The sequence below is a fragment of the Dermacentor silvarum genome, chromosome 5 (genome assembly GCF_013339745.2).
Source record: "Dermacentor silvarum isolate Dsil-2018 chromosome 5, BIME_Dsil_1.4, whole genome shotgun sequence".
NCBI lineage: Eukaryota > Metazoa > Arthropoda > Arachnida > Ixodida > Ixodidae > Dermacentor > Dermacentor silvarum.
In genome coordinates, this window is record NC_051158.1 from 147458229 (window position 1) to 147465351 (window position 7123).

The following is a 7123-nucleotide window of genomic DNA, read 5'->3' on the forward strand; positions in this document are numbered from 1 at the left end:
GGTGAGTCGCTTATACGGTACTTAGAAAAAATAAACCTAACTGCTTTCCGCTGAATCATTTCTAGTGCATTATTACTGTGTTTATTATGTGGATCTCAGACTGTGCATGCGCATTCCAATTTCGGCCGAATGAGTGATTTTTTTGCATGAAGTTTAGTTTCCGGGGGCGCTTGTTTTAGTTTATGATGCAGAATACAGAGTTTACGAAATGAGGGAGCACATACATTAGAGATATGTGAATTCCAACTTAAGTTGTAAGTTATTGTCACACCTAAATATTTATATTCATTCACTTGAACGAGATGATTAGTAGGAAGATTATACGGAAACTTACACCTATGTTTTTTCTTGGTTATTTGCATGTATACTGTTTTTTCTTCATTCAGCTGCATGTCCCATTGTTTACACCATGAATAAATGCTGTGAAGGTTAGTATTCAAAAGTTCCTGATCCTCTTGGAAAGCAATCACATGAAACAAAATGCAGTCATCCGCAAATAAACGAACTTGTACTGGTTCAGTGACAACGTTAACAATATCATTAATAAAAAAATCACAGCATATCCACGAAGTGAATGATTATGAGTGGGCGAAGCACCGGGGGATTATTCGGGTAAACCACAGCTAGGGACGAGAGATAAAGAGACCGCGCGTCGGGAACGAGAGAGAAAATTACACCATCTTCCCGTAGGGGAACCCTGAGTAGTATGCGAAGCAGCCATGGGGTCGACTCAAGGTAGTTTTATCAGCTGTATAAACTTGGACATGCAGCCGCACCAGCAACGCGCAGAACTGTTGTCGACGCAGTCGGCGTTTTGCCTGCGTTCGCACAGAAGGCGCGCAAAGTAGAACCGGAACCGAAAGTGAAACAGGAAGTAGAACCGGAACCGGAAGTGGAAGCGGAACCGGAACGCCATCTAGTGACTTCTTGTCCGTGAACTGGAGTTTGTATGTACTTCTATGAGACAGCGCCATCTATTGCATTATACGGGAGATACTGCCGTTTACTGCCGGGAGATACGCCGGACAACGGACACGTGACAAGGTTAGACTAAGAGGAGCTTCGCCTCTAAACTCAAAAACAAGAGTGGTCCCAGTACGCTACCTTGTGGTACCCCGGAAGTAACTGGCAAACTACGCGAGTGGTTACCATTAACAGAAACCGACTGTGCGCGGTTTGGCAAGTATGCGGAAATCCAGTTTAATATGAAAGGTCAATGTATCTTAGCTTGAAAACTAATTTTTGATGTGAAACAAGCTCGAATGCTTTTCGAAAGTCCAAAACAATTACGTCAGTTTGACCAGACTTGTCGATAACACTTGGAAAATTGTGAATTACTGTGGTTAGTTGTGTGACTGTAGAAAAGCCCTTCCTAAACCCATGTTGAAATGAAGACAGAATGTTGTTATCTGTTAAAAACGTGATTACGTGATTAGCAATAATATGTTCAAGCATCTTACAGCATGAAGATGTCAGAGATATAGGACGATAATTTGAAATCAGCGCAGTGTCACCTTTCTTGTGTATGGGCACCACACGCGCCGTTCGCCAGTCAACCGGTAGATCCCCAGAATATGTCGATGCGCGAAAAATGCATGCAAGGAATGGGGCGAGCACTTCAGCGTAACGACGAAGGAACGCATTCGGAAGCCCATCACGACCGGGTGATGTTTTACTTTTCAGGTTAAGAAGCATAGCCACAATACCTTGTGGCGACACAATATCTTCGAGATAAGAGCAAGATACAGGGGTAAGACTGACACTTTCAGAAGGGATGGAAAAAACGCTGTGGAAATGCGACTTAAAATGTTCCGCAATGGCCTCCTTATCAACAATTTGAACACCATCAATTTGTATCTCGTCAACCGACTTTTTATTCTGATTCAAGAAGTCCCAGAACTAACTGAGGGGATTCTTTTAAAAAATTTGGTAGGGTATGTTGAAAATAATGCCATTTGGAACGTTTCAACGCCTCATTAAATGCCGTTCGAGCGGCCTCAACAATGGTTGCGGCTGCTCCTCTTTTTCTGATGCGCTTAAGTTTTCTTTTTAGGTGTAAGACCTCTCTCGTGATCCAGGGATTCGATTTTCTAGTTTTCTTTGTTTTGTTTTGTATGAAATTGTCAAGACAGTAAGTGCATATCTGTTTAAATTTATCCCAAAGTATATTAACATCCGAGCCTTGAAAGCTGTTGAATTTTATTTCAAGATAGTCCAGAACACTTTCATCCCGGGCACGAGAAATGTCTTTTACAGAAACTATTTCGGAGGGAACAATACAAGGTTTTTCAAGGTTACATGATAACAACACCATTGCATGATCAGAAATACCGGGATTCACAGAGACTGTACATTCCTCAATTGTCCTAGTAACAAAAGCAAGATCTAATATTGAAGAGGACGCATCACAAACACGCGTAGGCTCTGTTACAACTTGTTGCACATCCAGGTTTAGCATAATGTCAAGCAAGTATCCAACATCAGAATGTCGATCTGTATTTGAGAATGGATAGCGCCAGTCAACAGAAGGTAAATTAAAATCGCCAACTATCATTACTTCTTTACAAGAAAATGACCCTAAATGATCGCGTAGATCCTTCAGAAATCGAGGTGGTGCATCCGGTGCTCTAAAAAAGCAGACAACAATAAAACGCGCCCTGAACAGAACAATTTCAAGGTAAGACTTTCGTGATTTTCTATCTGACGTAGCAATGATGTTCGAATGCCATGTTTTATCAAGACAGCCACGCCGACGCCTCTAGTAGGACGGTCACGGCGAAAAACCTGATATGAGGGCGGAAAAACATCAGCATCATCGATATCGTCACGAAGCCAGGTCTCCATGATAACAACAACATGGGGATCATAATCTAACAGGATGACTTCAAGTTCTGTTGATTTATTAACGACGCTACGCGCATTTACGTTAATAATCTTCAGTTGACTACTAGAGGAATGTACAGGTCAGTTTATTCTAGAATTACCATGAGACAAGGGAGCCTTTATTCTGATTTGCGCGTCATCGTCCCAAATGAAGAGCTCCCCATTTACTCGCAGCTTATCATTAATGAGCGAAACAGTCTTTCGCTGTTGTTTTTCCCCCTTAGCACTTGCCCATAACAACTTTCTTTTCTGCAATGTCTCACGTGAGTAATCATGTTGAATTGATATTTTTGACCCTTTAAGCTTGTGTACGTTCTTAAACACTGCATGCTTCTCATTATAGTCCTGAAACTGAAGTATAATTGGTCTAGTATTGCCTCGTCTGCCTAAGCGGTGAATTCTACCTACAGATAGGCAGGATACCTGTAGTTTTGTTGAGAATAAGTTTACAACTTTCTGCTTTAAATCCGAGTCTTTCTCATTGGGATCTTCCTGCATGCCAAAAATAACCAAATTTGATCGTCTACTGCGGTCTTCCAGATCGGTTAGTTTAGACTTCAAGATCTTCATAGATTTTTCGAGTGATTCGACCTGGGCAGTCCGTTTTTCTATTTCAAGAAAGCGTAAAGCGAGATCCGACATGATTTTTTCTATGCTGTTCTGTTGTTCCCTTAGTGCAGCCATTTCTTCAGCTAGTTTATTTTGCCCTGCCAACAATTCCTTCAGCATTTCTGCTGTTGAAGGACCTGGATTAGTCTCCTCATCACCACACAAAAGTAGTGCACACACAGAGAATACGTCATATGCAATCATAATACACTGTTGAGGGCACGGCAGGACCAGAAGGCTACGATAATCACTACGAAAGCTCTTGTAGCTGGGACTAACCTGCACGAAGTAGAAAAGGTGATTTCGTGACCACATGCCGCCTTCCGGTCCGCCGTACCCAATGAAGGTGTAGCTCTGCGGACGATCCTTTATAGGCAGGTCCGATGACGTAGTTGCAGTAGATGGCGCTGTCGTCCCGATTTCAGCGAAGGCAGGGGTTGCACCATGAACTAGTAGAGATACCTTAGCACACGTGTCAGCAAAGACAGACGTGTTAGTGACGCGGCAAGATTCCGGATCGAGCCTTCTGGCGAGACCGAGCAGAAGAGCCTGCACGAAGTAGAAAAGGTGATTTCGTGACCACATGCCGCTTTCCGGTCCGCCGTACCCACCCTCGGCTACGGGAGGTTGTGGGTTCAATTCCCACTGCCGCCGGGCACCGACTGGATCAAATGGGTACAAGCGTACCCCGGCCTGGCGTTCGGCTTCCTTCAGGGGTGATACGCTTGGGAAAGGAGCCTGCGCCCTGAATTCCTGTCGAAACCCTCGTGAGCACGGAAAAGTGATGTCTGGGCCGCTCCTAAGGACCTTTGCGTGTGCTCAAAATAATTCGGGCCATGGTTAGTTTGTTGTTGCCAGGTGAGGTATAGAAATCTGCAAAAGCCACTTTTCATTTGCCATGATATAGAGATTTCATATACCGAAGAATCAAATACGATATTTCCGATTCTATAGCTTCTTTTTTCATTAGACCTACGCGTATGTTCCATATGTTTCGGGCAACGGTCTGTTTATTGTTGTCAGGTGAGGTCATGAAATCCGCAAAGGTCATCTTTCATTTGCCCCTTATATAGAGATTCCACATATAGATACCTAACAAACAAATACGATATTTTCGATTCTAAAACTTCTTTTTCCATTAGACTTATGCGTATGTTCAAAATATTTCGGGCCATGGTCAGTTTGTTGATGTCAGGTAAGGTCATGAAATACGCAAAAGCCACCTTTTCATTTGCCCCTTATATGTAGATTCCGTATAATGAGACCGAACAAAGAAATACACTATTTCCGATTGTAAAACTTCTTGTTTTATTAGCCCTATGCGTATGTTCCAAATATTTCGGGCCACGGTCAGGCTTTCGTCTTAATAAATTCTTGTACGCTATCCCACTGCATCGAGGCTGTCAAAGTCAGGGTCGTCTACCATTTGCCGGCTCCTAAGTGCAGGTATTGGCTAATAATTTCGGTGGAAGCCCGCAAGGTGAAGGAGCGTTCACGAAAGGAATATTATCATCAACCTGAATATAGCACAATGTCCCTGGTTTGATTCCCAGACCAGGATATTTTTTTATACTACGATGCTTTATTTCCGAGAAACCCATATGGGTTTCTAAAGAACTGTTTTAGCTGAGAAGCACATGAAGCCATAGGTACGTACGATTGTTAACACACAGTCACTGAGGACTTCACAATCCATGCTTCTCTTGCGTATGCTCATCCAGTACATGTGTAGAACCAAACCATCAGCATGTCGCAAGCTCACGTCAAATCACGCCATCACTGTCACATGATCGTGGTCACTGTGATGTTATTGGGTGGAGGATCACTCCAGAAAAAGGTAGAAGCCGCACGCAGAAGCACAAACACACATCAGACTTGTATTGGACACAAGTAATACATTTTCACTCACTGTTAACCAGGTTAACCATCACTGTTAACCAGGTAGGTTAACACTCGGGCGTACACCCAGCCAAGCTGCTGACTGCGGTGATCCTTCCTGGTTTCCTTTGAGGACTACACTTAGGTTGGAGACCACGGGAAGCCTTACACTTCGACTTGTGTCTCTCCTCAATCAGGCGAACCCTCGGTTGTGTAAGTTCCCGCTCTTCATACTTCTTTAGCATATTTATATGAAACATTTTGTTCTTTCCAGAGACTGCAATGACCTAGTCAACGTCATTGTTTCGTTCTATGACTGGGAACGGCCCTTTCCATTGCATTAAAAGCTTGTTCGAGTCAGTTGGCAACAATATGAGCACTTAGTCGCCTGGACATAATTTCTTAGGGCGACTTTCCCTGTCATAGGTTTTTGTTTGTCACGAGCTTCCTCCAGCTATTCATATGCGATCTTGCATGTCTCCTCCAGGCGATTGCGCAAATCAAAGACATAAGTGTATGTCGTTCGCGTTTCTCCATCTAGCTCCTCATTTGTCCACATTCCCTCAATACCGTCAACGGTCCTCCAACGAGCCGGCCGTAAATGAGATGAAAGAAAGAGAACCCGAGGCTTGCCTGTGCAACTTCTCTATATGCAAAAAGCAGAGAGGCAAGGTATTTGTCCCAAGATCGCGGTCTCTCTTGGCACATTCTCTTTAGCATCATCTTCAGGGTGCCGTTGAACTTCTCGACGAGACCATTCACCATCGCATGGTAGGGTGTCGTCTTGAGTAGCTTCTCCCCGCAGGGGCGTCTGCGCAAGCAGGCGTTTGGTGTGTTGCGACACCACGGACCCGAGCACATGAGGGTTAGTGTGGTGGTTCGTGGGCCCAGGGACTGAGATACAGGAAGCAAAGTCATAGACAGGACAAATATTTATCGTTTACAGACGGCAACAATTACACTTACAAAGAGCTAAAAGATACTGTGCAATTTCCCTGTGAACCACGAACCTCTCTTCGACGTCTATTATTGATCCAAACGTCAACGTCTTGAGGTGACGTACATATTACGTCTCGGATACGTACTTTTTTTATAAGGAAATGCATGGATGTCTATAAGATGTACTATCTACATGAATGTTAGACTGCCAGATAATGTACTATGGATGTATATGGGATATCATTCAGGCACCATAAATTTAATTTGTACACATAGCACTTGAACCACACCTTCTACGTTTCGAAGGCGTGCAGGATGTATGTATGAATGTATGTATGTATGCACTTACGTGGTGCGTACTGTTATTGTTATTGTTGGGTTTTTATTATTATTACTATTATTATTATTATTATTATTTAACTCACCCGAAGTTAGGGATATGAAATTACCGACAGATATACCCCGACATTAGGAAGTGCTATAATATATTTTAATGCCCGAAATTTTTGAGTAAATAAGAACTATATTGAAATCTCGGGCAGCCAAAAAAATTGAGGACGCTTAAGCTTCGCCGTTAAGAGTGGAACGCGATAGAGTTATCGGGCCCCGTTCGCATCGCATTTTTCTTTATGACTAGGCTTCACTGCAACACAGAATGTGGGAAATCCAGCTTAAAAGACCAAACTTACACCAATTACCTTAAACTGGGCTTCACTTTTAACAGAAATGGATTGCTGGGAAGACGTTTTTACAGGGGCAATATAAGTCGTGTTATATTAAAATGTGAAGGCCCTGGGACCTTTTTACTTATTTT